Genomic DNA, 14,284 nt, shown 5'->3' with positions numbered 1-14,284 from the left:
CGAATGGATCTGGCCCTTCCTACATCCAGGACATGGTTAAACCGTACACCCAAGCGCGTGCACTACGCTCTGCATCAGCCAAACGACTCGTTGCGCCCTCGCTGCGAGGGGGACCCAAGTTCCCATCGGCGAAAACACGTGGGTTTGCTATCCTGGCTCCAAGATGGTGGAATGAGCTCCCCATTGACATCAGGACGGCAGATAGCTTGCACATCTTCCGGCGCAAACTGAAAACTCATCTCTTTCGACTCCACTTCGAGCGTTAGAACGATTAACGAAGCACTTTTATACTAATAAAGGACTGGATTACCTAAAGCCAGTTGAGTAGCACTTGAAATGTTTGGCTCTATGAAACCTGATATACTTATATGATTCTGTTTTCTTCAAGGTTGTGTCTTCCTGGTCGAATGTACTTATTGTAAGTCGCTTTGGACAAAAGCGTCAGCTAAATGCAATGTAATGTAATGTAATGTAATGTCTACAATTAATTTAGAAAACCTGTTTCCAGACGGCTGTTGTTTTAAGACACCCCACCAACAGGCTCCAAGCGGCCTACGGCAGTGGTGTGTCAAACAGCTGAGGGCCCCGGAGCCCTGAGCGTAGGCTTGAGGGATTTGTATCAGATTTCTCCACACAGGTTGCTGGCGCCAAAAGAGGGACCCAGGAGGCCGACACAGCGGAGTTCGTCTGAATGAAGGTCATCAGGACAAAGTGGCTCAACCCCAGGCTCTCCGGCCCCGACCGAGTGACCCAGCGGATCTCTGCCGTCCGTCTAGGAGGAAAGGGGGACAGCTGGAGCCAGTGTGCGGCGGGGAAACCACCTGCTAGGACCAGGGGACGACATCAGGACGGATCTGGCTCTCGTCAAGGAGGTCGACTCGGAAGCTGTCATCAGCGGACTGGAGGAGAAGGACCTCGAGGACATCATCAGCGGACCGGAGGATCGGGAGGACATCTCTCCAGCAGTCGACTCGGGAAGCGTCATCAGCAGGCCAGAGAAGGAGGATCGGGAAGACATCTCTCCAGCATCGACCCGGAAGCCGCCGTCAGCGGATCGGGGGGACAAAGACACGGAAAGCCAAGACGGCACCGGGGACTCCACTCTCCGCTGAAAAAGGTTGATATAGCCGGTGTGGACTCTGTTCCAATATCCCATTTTTGAGGAACTTTTTTCTAATATCCCATTTTTTAAAGAACTCTGTTTCACTATACCATTTTTGAGGAACTTTGTTTTAATAACCCATTTTTTGAGGGAGAAGCTGCCCCTTCCCCTTCGTACCAAATGCCCTTGCTGGCTTACGCGTCGGAGGGGGACGAGCACGATGACAATATTTTAACATATTTTGGTCTCCCTCCATATTTTGGACTGTTCCTAAAGGTTTAAAGTGCTCTAAATCCCAGCTTCTGATGGATTTATATAAATGTTGGGGAACAGACAGTAGAAAAGAATGACAGTAGGTTATGTTTCAAATGCTGTGTATAAATTGATCTCTGAAGGTGAGATCAAAAGAGGGGTTAAAGCACCCGGATATTGTTCTAAACTGTATTAAAGTAAACAGGTATTATCTTGAACTGTATTGAAGTGAACATGTATTATTTGGGACTGTTTAAAGTAATCCTATATATCTAAACCTTCTTACTTACACTCCATGACCCAGAGACCCTGACACACACACACCTCCTCCTGTCTTCATGCAGCACACACACATAAACTCCTTAACCCAGATATCAGCAACACACACACATATGCCTCTGCTTATCAGCACAAACACACAACAACACACACACACACACACACACACACACACACACACACACACACACACACACACACACCACACACACACACCACACACACACACACACACACACACACACACACACACACACACATACATACACTTTCCCTCACTAACACACACACATGTTCTTTTTTCAAGGTCCTTGCTGGGAATAATCCCAAGCACCAATATATTTGTGTACAATGTTTGATTGTTATAAAGAATAGTTTGTGTGAAACCTTCCCTGGGAAATTAAAGGAGTTGAGTCCGGTGGAAGATAAGAAGTGACTCTCCGCCCCAAATATGTCCATATATACTGTTGTTTCTTCATGCAAAATGCTCCCTGTTTCTGACTGGCTGGTCCCTGTAGAGGAAACTTCTGTCTAGCTATGCAGTGGGAGTCACCGACTCAGGAAGGAGACACGGTAGGAGCAGGAGCTTTGATGTCAAACACTGGTGGTTTATTAAGAGTTATCGGCCGGAGGATTCACATCACAAGTCCAAGAGTCAGAGGTTCTGACTTCACGGTAGAGTTGCCACGTCAATTCTGGAGAGCCTCTCTCTTGCCAGCCCATCTAACTGGTTTCGCAGAGAGTAAACAACATATTTGAGAAGATAGCCTAAACAGTGTGGGAACACTGAGCTACTTGCCTCGGACACTTATGACCTCGAAGATTTCACCTTGGAGTCCACAAATACAGAGAAGGAAGTGTCCCACTGTACCCACAACACAGACCATCTGTGACCCAGTATTGACCGGTCACAGAATGGGAACAATAACATTATTGGCTGAAGCCGCCTGTGTCCTTAAAGGAGGTAAACAGACATCAAGGTTTGTCCTGTATGTTACAAATTGGCGTCTATGATAATTATTTCCATAACAGTCCTCTCTTTTTATCATTTATGATAACCTAAAAACATTAGTCCAATAATAATTTGGTCAATAATTAACTCAATAGGCGTCTCCAGATTCGAGTGTGGTCTCACCTTCCATCAATTATATCACAAAGTGGAATAAGATTGAAACATTCAATCACAATGATTGATACAGCCAATCATAATAGGAAAAATCATCTCTCATCAGTGTTTGATCATCTTTTGTCAAAAGCATAATAATGAACACGCATAAAACACAGGTGCACAATGGCTAAATATTTGTTTTAAACTAATATATTTGATCATTTACCATTAGTTAATTTCATTCATCAAACTATAAAACAAAACCAGCTTGCCGCTTTAAAGATTTACTTCAAGGCAATCACTAGTCAAAAGCATTTTAAAACTCAGGATCGTAAGAGATCCAGCTACAAATGCACAGTTAGAGTATATAATTCACACTGGTGATTTGATCAATCTGTAATCTGCAAAAGTGCAGTGTCCTCAATTTTAGGATTACTTTTACGTTTACTTAAATACGCTTTAGTCAAGAGTAAGGCACTTAGTGAAATCAATACATTCATTTTAGTCAAGTACATTGTTCAAAATCTGAAAAGGAAAAGTTAGGCAAATATTCAAAGACTTTTGTAAAAACCTGGAAAGGAAGGATTAAACATTCTTAAACCTTGAATTATTACATTTGTAAATGCTACCACTGATCTGTACTGATCTATTAGCCATACTTACCTGAGCATCTACTTATGGTACTTGGAAAGGATTCTTCTGTGTTTATCTAATGTTGAGAATATCAATTTCTTTAAATTATACTTCTCTAATTTGAGGATCAAATATGCTACATAATTGTTATATGAAATATTATAAATATTTGTTTTGGGCCAAAACTGAAATTAATCCAGTACTTGAAACATCATGGATAATACATTAAAGAGTAGTGTTGTTAAGCCTGATTGCTGGACGATTTAGGATATTAACATTATCTGTGATAATAGTAGAAATATCTTATTATTCAATACTTTATAATCTGAATTAATTTTGTTTAGTGCGAAAGTGTAATCTGATCCAGCAAAAATATATTTATCACCACTATTCAACACATGTCTGGTCATTGGAAATATAAAGACAGTCATTAATTGTACATCTGTAAACATCCAAGATATAAAATCAATTCAAAGTTCATCTTTGTACGAGAGCTGGAAAAACGTGTCCTTCAGTCTTTCTGACTCGTTCTCCTCCTCTCTTTATGACAAAGAGCGTCTGGTGTATGTAAAGGCATCCTGATACTGTAGATTAGCACGGAGGTGCTGATTGGCTCAAACTCTTCCTCAGAGAGCCATATTTAAACCCCCCAATTGCTCTGCTTTTGTGGCTCATTCAGTGAGCACTGTAGTTGATCCCCCCAGTGAAACGGAGGCTCATCCGCCTGCATTCCTTCTGCTATCTGCTTGAGAGCAGTGCCAGACAAAACTGCGTATTCCAAGTGGCGCATCCAGGTCTCCCCCCGTGATGGGAGAGGATAGGAAGACATCTGATCCTCCAAGAAACAAGGAACCTTGTATGAAGCCTCTGAAACCATCGCTCGTCCTGCAGAGTTGTCTGCCTGAGCCCACCGAGCAGAAAGATGAAGAAGCATCCCATCTCCTCAGATAGTTGAAGATTAGAATCCTCTCATCTCGAACGACCTCGTGCCTCCTTGCCCGTTGCTGGGGGTGCCCTCTGCAGCCGGAGAGTGTGACCCTCTCTCTCTGACCCTTGGCCTTCAGAGCTGTCCTTGATAGGGATGTTTTCCTGAGTGCAGACAACTCAAGGTAATGGATTAGCACATTATCATTTAAATACAAAAATAGGATAGGCCCCTCAGAATTATTTGGGAGTCTTCCTGACACATGCATAAATGTAAGGTTTGTGTTAGTCATTTAACATGCAAGAATCATATACTCATCAGTCCAAAGCAGAGAAATGTTATTTTAAGTTAAAGGTGAGCTAGTCCCTGCGGATATCACCCCTTCTCAATGATTCTAAATGTTATATTAATTCACCATTTACCGTTTGATAAAAGATTAGTTTATCAGAAATATTTTCCTCTTCCATAAAACATAGGTTTGAGAAATAAATGTTCCAATATAAAATCAATTACTCAATATAATTGACTCTTCCCTCCCTTTTCTTACATATGTCTCATATGAAATAATAACTTAGGAGTCTATTTAAGCATGGTGTAATCTATTACTCGAGAAGACTCAGTATCACCTGTGTGCAGCTTACAAAAAAACAAACAATTGTGAGAAACATATTTTATGCAGGAACTGTATACCTTTGTTGAAAAACAAAGCATATCTGATTTGGGAGGAAAAGCTTCATCCCCCTAACATCTGAGTCACTACTGAAGGCATAGCATGAATGATAGTGGGTGTCTGAGGGTGTTATTACTGAGAAATGTCAAACACATTCAAAACCTTACATTTGAAAACAGGTTTGCATTCCTCCACTTAAAATGACGTTATCATTGGAAACAATAAAAGCTAATTGTTTTGATGTAGAATCTATCAATTGAATCGTTAGAGCAGAACAGAATGGTCGTATTGTAGCCTGAGTACTGTGCAGCCTTTAGTTTTACCAGGTGGAAACATTGTCCATATAATGTGAATACATGTAGAACTAGACATTAAGAGGCCCCTGACATTAGGCCTATTTTAAAAAATAGTAGGGGCTTTTAACAGCTTGCCAACCTACAGGCATCCTCTGCATAGCAGTATGAATAGCCTTAAAAAAACAACCCACTCTGCGGTAACGAGAGTCATATTTCTGAACCAAATGCCCTAAGTTAAGCCGTTAGTCCCATCTGACTGACCCAAGGGTTGGTGCTGGTGTGACCGGGAGGCTTCTAGGTGTTCAAAGCAGATGTGAAGCTTTCAGTTCATGGCTCGGTGGGGGGAGTGGCCCACGTGAGACAGTATTGTTCAGTTTGAGGAGCGGCATTGTCTCTGGAAGCAGGTAATGGTGTCCATTCTCGGACAAGACCATTAATGTAATTTCATGTAGAGCAGCCATAGCATCTCTGTGACTGCACTCAGCCGGACTGTCAGAACTGGGTGACTCTTAGTGAAATCATCCAAGGCCATAGACAGAATGGAACCACGTACCAACAAAAGGGACACAAGGTCATCAATGTCTCTCTTTACCATTGGCCTAATCATAAACAAATTAGTGGGAAAAATGTGGATCACTAATCCATCATGTGAAATGTTGAGTTAATCTAAATAATTCCTTATGGGTTGAAATCAAATTAACATTAGAACTAAAGTCAGTCAAAATTGGACTTTGCACGGATCAGAATCTAATCAATACACCATTTTCCCAGCTCTGTAATGAAAAGGATAACAAGATTAGGTACATTACAGGAGTGTTAAAATACCCAAACATGCACACTTATCTTATTCTAGTAGAGATTAGAGGACAAGGTCTAATGTTGTGAACAAAATGATCAATTCAAAGTTATTTTGTTTATTGTTATGTACCTAATTTAATTTAATAATTAATCTTGAATTACTAATAACTTTAAAGAAGGCAACAATTTACAATTTGGATGAAGTGATTACTCATCCAAAGTGTGTGTGTGCTTGTCTGCCCAAGGTTTAAAACATTTGGGACAGCACAGCAGTGAGAATGTTATGAGAACCAATCTGTTGTTTATACTAAACTCGAAGGAAGCTAGACTGGAACATTTTAAATAAATCAAAACACTTGCACATTAATTAAATACATTTGACATTTAGCTCAAGCTGGGTTCAATACTTTTCTTTATGGTGTTTAAAATTGGGCTCGAGTAGAACCCCTGGATTTGGCTTGCAACACAAAGTGATACTGATCTCTGTAGGACTTGGAAGTGTCATGATTCAAAGTGTGGGCCTGTGAAAGAGAGGCCCTTGGAAAACAACACCTATTTTGTAACTGTAATTACTTATTTTAAAGAAATTGCAACATTATACTTTTAAAGAATTGCTCAATTAATTTAACACATTTATTATGCACACAATAAAAACTTCAACAAATATATTGATCCTGGCTTAACCAGCAACCTTTACTCTGTTGTTCATAAGCTCGGTTTCAGAAAACTTGTCAGTAGTTTAACAACTATTTTAATTTTAGTATTGTCTCTGGAGACCAATTGGTTGATACTAGAAATAATTTGAAGCAGTTTAATAAAGAATGTTAAACTATTTTTAAAACTGCAATTGAACTTCAACTTATATTAATTACCTGATTCCAGTGGCCAGTTGGAACAGAATAATTAACACAAGTTCCATTTTGCTGCAACAGCGCAAAAGGTTTCAACAACAATTAGTATTATGTCTGAGTCTAGTTCTGTCTTATCTGCTTTGTTTCGGAATGTGTTCAATACATTACGTTTTTATTCATTATTACTATACAATACATAGATTAAGAATAAATGAAACAAATAATACAACATTGACCTACAAAAACAGATTTTGCAACCCTGATCTCCTCAGGCAGGTCTCTGAGGGTCTCGGGGCGCAAGACGGGCATAGGGTTTATACAAGGTCACAAAGATATCTTAACATACCAGCAATACCATCTAAGAATGGATTCTTAAAGCAATATAATCTTCTTTTCTTCTTACACCTAGCGCTCACCCTGAACAGTGGGGTTCTTGTTTACATTTTCCCCTGCACACTCAGAGGCAGGACATAAAAACACTTTTATTTTTCTCAGGTCATTTACTTTTGGTGAGATAATTAAAGTTTAGTTCATGTTACCCTGTCTATGGACTGATTCATTAGTTGTTACAAAACATACACAAGACGGCGGGACAAACCAATATAGACCCCCCATACAAACAATCAGACAAACAAAACATGAACTCGTAATAAACACCAGCGCGACAGCAAAGCTCATCCAGCTCAATTTAGTCCGGATTTTAGAGATCTTAGAGGGGGTGGGGAATTAGTGGGGCGTCTACTCACGCCTCACCCTTGTATACAAGTGATTTATCGGTGCCTGAAAGCCGTCCAAGAGCGATAACTAGCTTATCCTCTTGCGACAACCACTAGGCTATTTGTTTCTAGTGGCGCTGTGCCCCCCCGATCGGAGCCCACAGACTTTTCCCTGCCCTTTCTATCCAAACAACAGCTCAGTTGACTGTAGTCCGTACGACCAGCCTATATCTACTCGCTATCGAGTTCACCTCAAGGTGAAACACAGTTTGCCTATGCTTGCTTGCCACTACACACCTCTGATCAATTAGCCTATAATTTTATGTATGCACTCCTGACCGCTACCTGCTCCAGAGAGCCGTGGCGCATCGGGTGATGCACGCACTTCGCGCTGGCCCGTCTAACCATGAGAAAAGCGGTCCTAAACAACGAGTGCTTTTAGACCGTCCCGTTTGAAGGACGGCGGTGCCGTGAGTTAAAGCCTATACAAACAAACTGTGACTTTCTCCCTCTCAGCCTGCACTGCTCCAGCCCCACACACACGGTGAGGTTTTTTACACACACACACGCAAGGCTGCAGCTGGAGCCGTGTTTTTACAGAGAGGTGATAGCAGTAAATATCTCTGGCTGCTTATTTTCAACTGCTATGTTTGGCCGCTAAGACCCTCAAAATCCGGCGATTTGTCCAATACAAATCTTTTACATTGCTTTCAATTCACACAGAAGCTCCACTTCACTGATGCCCTTTCTTTAAGGTATCTCTAAACATGAGCTGTGTATGCCTGTATGGCACTTCCGTCCCGAGCAGCACACACAGAGGAAATCAGCCAGGACTGAGTCCCCAGACACTGATTCCCTGGGTTTAACTATCCCCAAATGTTCATTAACCAAAAGGAAACGCAGCCGATCAGTTTCACAGGTAATTTTAGGATACCGTCAATCACAGATTCTGATAAGGCAATGTCCAAAGTAGATTTGAAAATCACACTTACCAGAATCTGAAGATCTGTTGGCATCCTGCCGACAACGCCAATTTGTAGAGGAAACTTCTGTGTAGCTATGCAGTGGGAGTCACCGACTCAGGAAGGAGACACGGTAGGAGCAGGAGCTTTGATGTCAAACACTGATGGTTTATTAAGAGTTATCGGCCGGAGGATTCACATCACAAGTCCAAGAGTCAGAGGTTCTGACTTCACGGTAGAGTTGCCACGTCAATTCTGGAGAGCCTCTCTCTTGCCAGCCCATCTAACTGGTTTCGCAGAGAGTAAACAACATATTTGAGAAGATAGCCTAAACAATGTGGGAACACTGAGCTACTTGCGTCGGACACTTATGACCTCGAAGATTTCACCTTGGAGTCCACAAATACGGAGAAGGAAGTGTCCCACTGTACCCACAACACAGACCATCTGTGACCCAGTATTGACCGGTCACAGAATGGGAACAATAACATTATTGGCTAAGCAGCCTGTGTCCTTAAAGGAGGTAAACAGACATCAAGGTTTGTCCTGTATGCTACAAATTGGCGTCTATGATAATTATTTCCATAACAGTCCCGATATCTGTATCGCACGGCAGTAGAGCGGGGAGCCCGGAGTGCTCTGTTTCAGGGCACTCTGTATTTCGTATTGTGTTTTTTACTGTATTAAAATCAGATTATTGTTATAACTTTTATGCCGGTGTGTTGAACTCCCTCTTTTATCAAACTGACCAGGCTCATCTAAAGGACGGCGCGGAGCAGAGGTGGGCTTTAAGCCACAGATATTGTGTTTGCTCATACAGTAGGCAGCGCAGACCTGCTGAAATAATACCGAGACGGCATCGCGTAACGCTTGTCCAACGTGTTGACAAGTTGCTTAAAGCCCTGGTTGCTAACAGTGCTAACTGGGCACAGTTCAATTAAAAGCAGCGACAAAAGAAAAGTCTTCAGTCTGGATTTAAAAGTAGTCAGAGTTGCAGCGGACCTGCAGGTTTCTGGGAGTTTGTTCCAGATATTTGGAGCATAATAACTGAACGCTGCTTCTCCATGTTTAGTTCTGACTCTGGGGACAGAAAGCTGACCAGTCCCTGAAGACCTGAGAGATCTGGATGGTTCATCATTTAGCAGGAGGTCAGAAATGTAATTTGGGCCTAAACCATTCAAAGCTTTATAAACCAGCAGCAGTATTTTGAAATCTATTCTTTGACACACAGGAAGCCAGTGTAAAGACTTCAGAACTGGAGTGATGTGATCCACTTTCTTAGTGTTAGTGAGGACTCGAGCAGCGGCGTTCTGAATCAGCTGCAGCTTCCTAATAGATTTTTTAGTGAGACCTGTGAAGACACCATTACAGTAGTCCAGTCTACTGAAGATAAAAGCATGGACAAGTTTTTCTAAATCCTGCTGTGACATTAGTCTTTTAATCCTAGATATGTTCTTTAGGTGATAGTAGGCTGATTTAGAAACTGTTTTAATGTGACTGTTGAAACTCAGGTCAGAGTCCATGACTACACCTAGATTTCTGGCTTTATCTGTTGTTTTGAACATTGCACACTGAAGCTCAGTGCTAACTTTGATACGTTCTGCCTTGGCTCCAAAAACCATTACCTCAGTTTTATCTTTGTTTAATTGGAGAAAGTTCTGACACATCCAGTCATTGATTTGTTCAATGCACTTACTCAGTGTTTGAATTGGAGCATAGTCTCCTGGTGAAATGGTTACGTAAATGTGTGTGTCATCTAAATGGTAAATGGTAAATGGACTGTACTTATATAGCGCTTTATCCAGTCTTTACGACCCCCTCAAAGAGCTTTACATACTACATGTCATAGCTATGGTAACTTATTTTGTTGTTCTTCATTATCTGAGCCAGTGGTAGCATGTTAAAGAGAAGAGGCCCCAAGATTACAAATATTACACACCAGAAAACACAGAAATATCCATGAAATAAACATACAGTAGGCTATAAACAATTAAAGGGATAATTGGGAAGGCATTACAAATGTAAATATATTTAAAATAATAAAACAATCCCACCACCACAGGTATCTACAGGAGAAGAGGGAATTCTCTCCACAAAATGTGAATGCCCACGTGGAGAATGGAAATGCAGTCCTGTGGCTGCATTAGCCATCTTTGCCATCCACAATTTCAGCTGCACTGACACCCCCTGTCAGTGGAAGAAGCCAAAGGCAGCTAAACGTACGCATTCAGTGGAGGAGCTATTTCCTCCAACCAATAACTCATTCAACCCACTGACAAGAGAGCCCACCTCCGAAGATCGTGACTGGCTGAGGGACAGACTCTGGGGCAGGTTCTCAGGAATTTCTTGGCTTCTCTCCCCTGAGCCCGAAGAGGAACACTCCAGCTTGGAAACACTTACTGTTCCTGAAATTCTCAAATCTGTTGGGCATCAGGGACCTGAGGCAATTGTGGCAAGCATGGCATTGTCTGAGGAGCAACAGAGGGCAATTCAGGTGGCTACCACTGGTCAGCGAACCAACCCAAACTGGCATTTGTTCAGGAAAGGAAGGTTGACTGCCAGCAACTTTGGAGCTGTCCTGAGGTCAAAGCGTGTGACTGCTTCCCTTATTGCCAGGGTGCTAGGGCAACAACAGGCCCTTGATGGTGTTTTGTCTGTACAGTGGGGGACTATGAATGTGAGGGCGTCAGGGCATTCACCACTGCAACCCAGATGCAGGTCCATGAGTCAGGTTTGTGGCTCTCCCAATCAGGAGTGTTGGGGGCTTCTCCAGATGGTCTGGTAGGGTCTTCCGCTGTGCTGGAGTAAAAGTGTCCCTACGGAGCCAGGGAAATGACAATTAGTGAAGCATTGCAAATCAAGGGCTTCTGTGTCAGTAAGGAGGGAGAAACATTCAGCCTGCGTGAGGAACATCCTTACTGGCACCAAGTGCAAGCTCAGCTTCACCTCACTGCAAGAGAGAAGAAGAAATAAAAACAATTGTGAATCGTTTTTAATTTACATTTACTCGCCTTTGCAATGTTGTGGTTGTTAGAGTGTTAGGTTTCCTGTCAGCTTGTCTGTTGGGAAGATATACAATATTAGTTTCATGGAAGTCACACCGTCACATATAAGAGCATTAAGACATACAGTACATAGGCTAAAACAAAACATCTAAAGATATAACCTTGCACTTTGTCTCGTGAACATTTTCACTATTTTGAAATTTTTATAGATGAAAATTGAACTAAAGAAATAAATGGTAGATTAATCCATATTGAAAATAGGTGTCAGCTGCTACACTAATTATAATAGTTATATTTCTTAATTAATTAAGATATTACTGTATTGATCACAATTTGGGAAATGTTTGTGTTGCAACAGCATAACAAGAAAAACAAAATATAAGTTATTATATATACAAAAGTATGTGAGGGATGGAATATTACATTGAATATTGTGAGACTGACCGTTGAGCGGCCCAGACCAAGCAAGGAGGCAGAGGCAGAACGTCCAAAAATATAACCCGACGTGGGCATTTATTAAAATCATGTGCACAAAGTTCACAGCCTCAATCCTGCTGTTCTCCTTGCACACATCCTGCAGCCACAAGGATCTCACACACCCAGTTACAAGGAAACAGCACCTAAATACACACATACTAACAAGACACAGGTGAGGTGGGAGGAGACAACACAGGACACCAGGTGCACACAATCATCAGCCACCCGGTTTCAACGGCCCCTCCTCCGCCACCTCCAGCGTGGCCAGTGAAGCCGTTGTCAACCATGTCGTGATGCCACTTATCCGGAAGCTGTTTTGTCCTGTTGTAATGCGTTGGTCTGCCTCTAGCACGACCCAGGTTCTGTCGACTCCTCGTGGGTCCGGGTCCGCCTCCTCGGCCTGCAAGCGCTGCTCCTCCTGCTTGTCTCTCGTCTCCTGCTGCTTGTCTCTCGTCTCCTGCTGCCTCAACAGCCGTGGCCCCCTGGTCCGTTCCAGGCATAGCCACCCCCAGCCGCGGTTCCTCTCTTTGGTCCCTCTTCTTTCCTCTCGTAATTTTCACCTCTTTACTTGGTCAAATCCCACTTCTGACACCATTTGTGAGACTGAACGTTGAGCGGCCCAGACCAAGCAAGAAGGCAGAGGCAGAACGTCCAAAAAGGCACACACACACATCTCCTCTGCAAGAGCATCCACGCAGCGCCTCAGGACTTCAGAGACCATGAAGACCAGCGGTAGCTCTAGGAGTACAGATTCACCTGCAGACGACTGAGTGAAGAGGCAGCATGGCGGGGGGTCGGAGGGGACTTGTGGCCCCGCAGAATACTTTTTTGGAGAATATTGTGAGACGGTCCAACGTTTGGACACTGTCACATAAACAGACAGATACCAACTTTGTCCTGGGAAACGCTCAGATAGTAGACTGGCCCATCGTCTACAGCAACGTTGGTTTCTGCAAGCTGTCGGGGTATCACAGAGCAGAGGTGATGTAGAAAAGCAGCACCTGCAGCTTCACGTACGGGGAGCTCACGGACAAGGACACGACGGAAAAAGTGCGACTAACATTTGAGAATTATGAGATTAATTCGTTTGAAATACTGATGTATAAAAAGAACAGAACGCCGGTTTGGTTTTTTGTGAAGATTGCTCCAATACGAAACGAACAAGAGAAGGTGGTCCTGTTTCTTTGTACGTTCAGTGACATCACAGCCTTTAAACAGCCCATTGAAGACGATTCCTCTAAAGGCTGGGGAAAGTTTGCCCGACTGACTCAAGCGCTCACCAGCAGCAGAGGAGTCCTCCAGCAGCTGCAGCCCACAGTGCACAAAGGAGAACATGTCCACAAGCACTCCCGCTTAGCTGAGCTTGGCTCAGAAATCCTACCTCAGTACAAACAGGAGACCCCCAAAACCCCTCACCTGTGTCTTGTTAGTATGTGTGTATTTAGGTGCTGTTTCCTTGTAACTGGGTGTGTGAGATCCTTGTAGCTGCAGGATGTGTGCAAGGAGAACAGCAGGATTGAGGCTGTGAACTTTGTGCACATGATTTTAATAAATGCCCACGTCGGGTTATATTTTTGGACGTTCTGCCTCTGCCTCCTTGCTTGGTCTGGGCCGCTCAACGGTCAGTCTCACAAATGGTGTCAGAAGTGGGATTTGACCAAGTAAGGAGGTGAAAATTACGAGAGGAAAGAAGAGGGACCAAAGAGAGGAACCGCGGCTGGGGGTGGCTATGCCTGGAACGGACCAGGGGGCCACGGCTGTTGAGGCAGCAGGAGACGAGAGACAAGCAGCAGGAGACAAGAGACGAGAGACAAGCAGGAGGAGCAGCGCTTGCAGGCCGAGGAGGCGGACCCGGACCCACGAGGAGTCGACAGAACCTGGGTCGTGCTAGAGGCAGACCAACGCATTACAACAGGACAAAACAGCTTCCAGATAAGTGGCATCACGACATGGTTGACAACGGCTTCACTGGCCCCGCTGGAGGTGGCGGAGGAGGCGGCGTTGAAACCGGGTGGCTGACTGGTTGTCCCGAAGCCGAGACTGTAAAGACACTGTGCTTCCTGGGGAGAGGGGGAAGGAAATGTAATGAAGGTAACTTCGTCACTATGGACTGACGGCTTCGGGCCGGGTAATATGGCACTTTATTAGCGTGATTGCACAGTACAGTTCACATTACATATTTGCACATAATTTGTACTAATTATTGAGGT

At 43.3% G+C, this 14,284-nt stretch overlaps 1 pseudogene; it reads left to right on the top strand.

Moving 5' to 3' along the window:
* Positions 1 to 12,857: 12,857 nt before the first annotated feature.
* LOC117540982 lies at positions 12,858 to 13,965 on the top strand (annotated as a pseudogene).
* Positions 13,966 to 14,284: the final 319 nt, after the last annotated feature.

This window comes from Gymnodraco acuticeps, unplaced genomic scaffold (genome assembly GCF_902827175.1).
Source record: "Gymnodraco acuticeps unplaced genomic scaffold, fGymAcu1.1, whole genome shotgun sequence".
Taxonomy (NCBI): domain Eukaryota; kingdom Metazoa; phylum Chordata; class Actinopteri; order Perciformes; family Bathydraconidae; genus Gymnodraco; species Gymnodraco acuticeps.
This window is presented reverse-complemented; position numbering and strand designations above follow the sequence as displayed.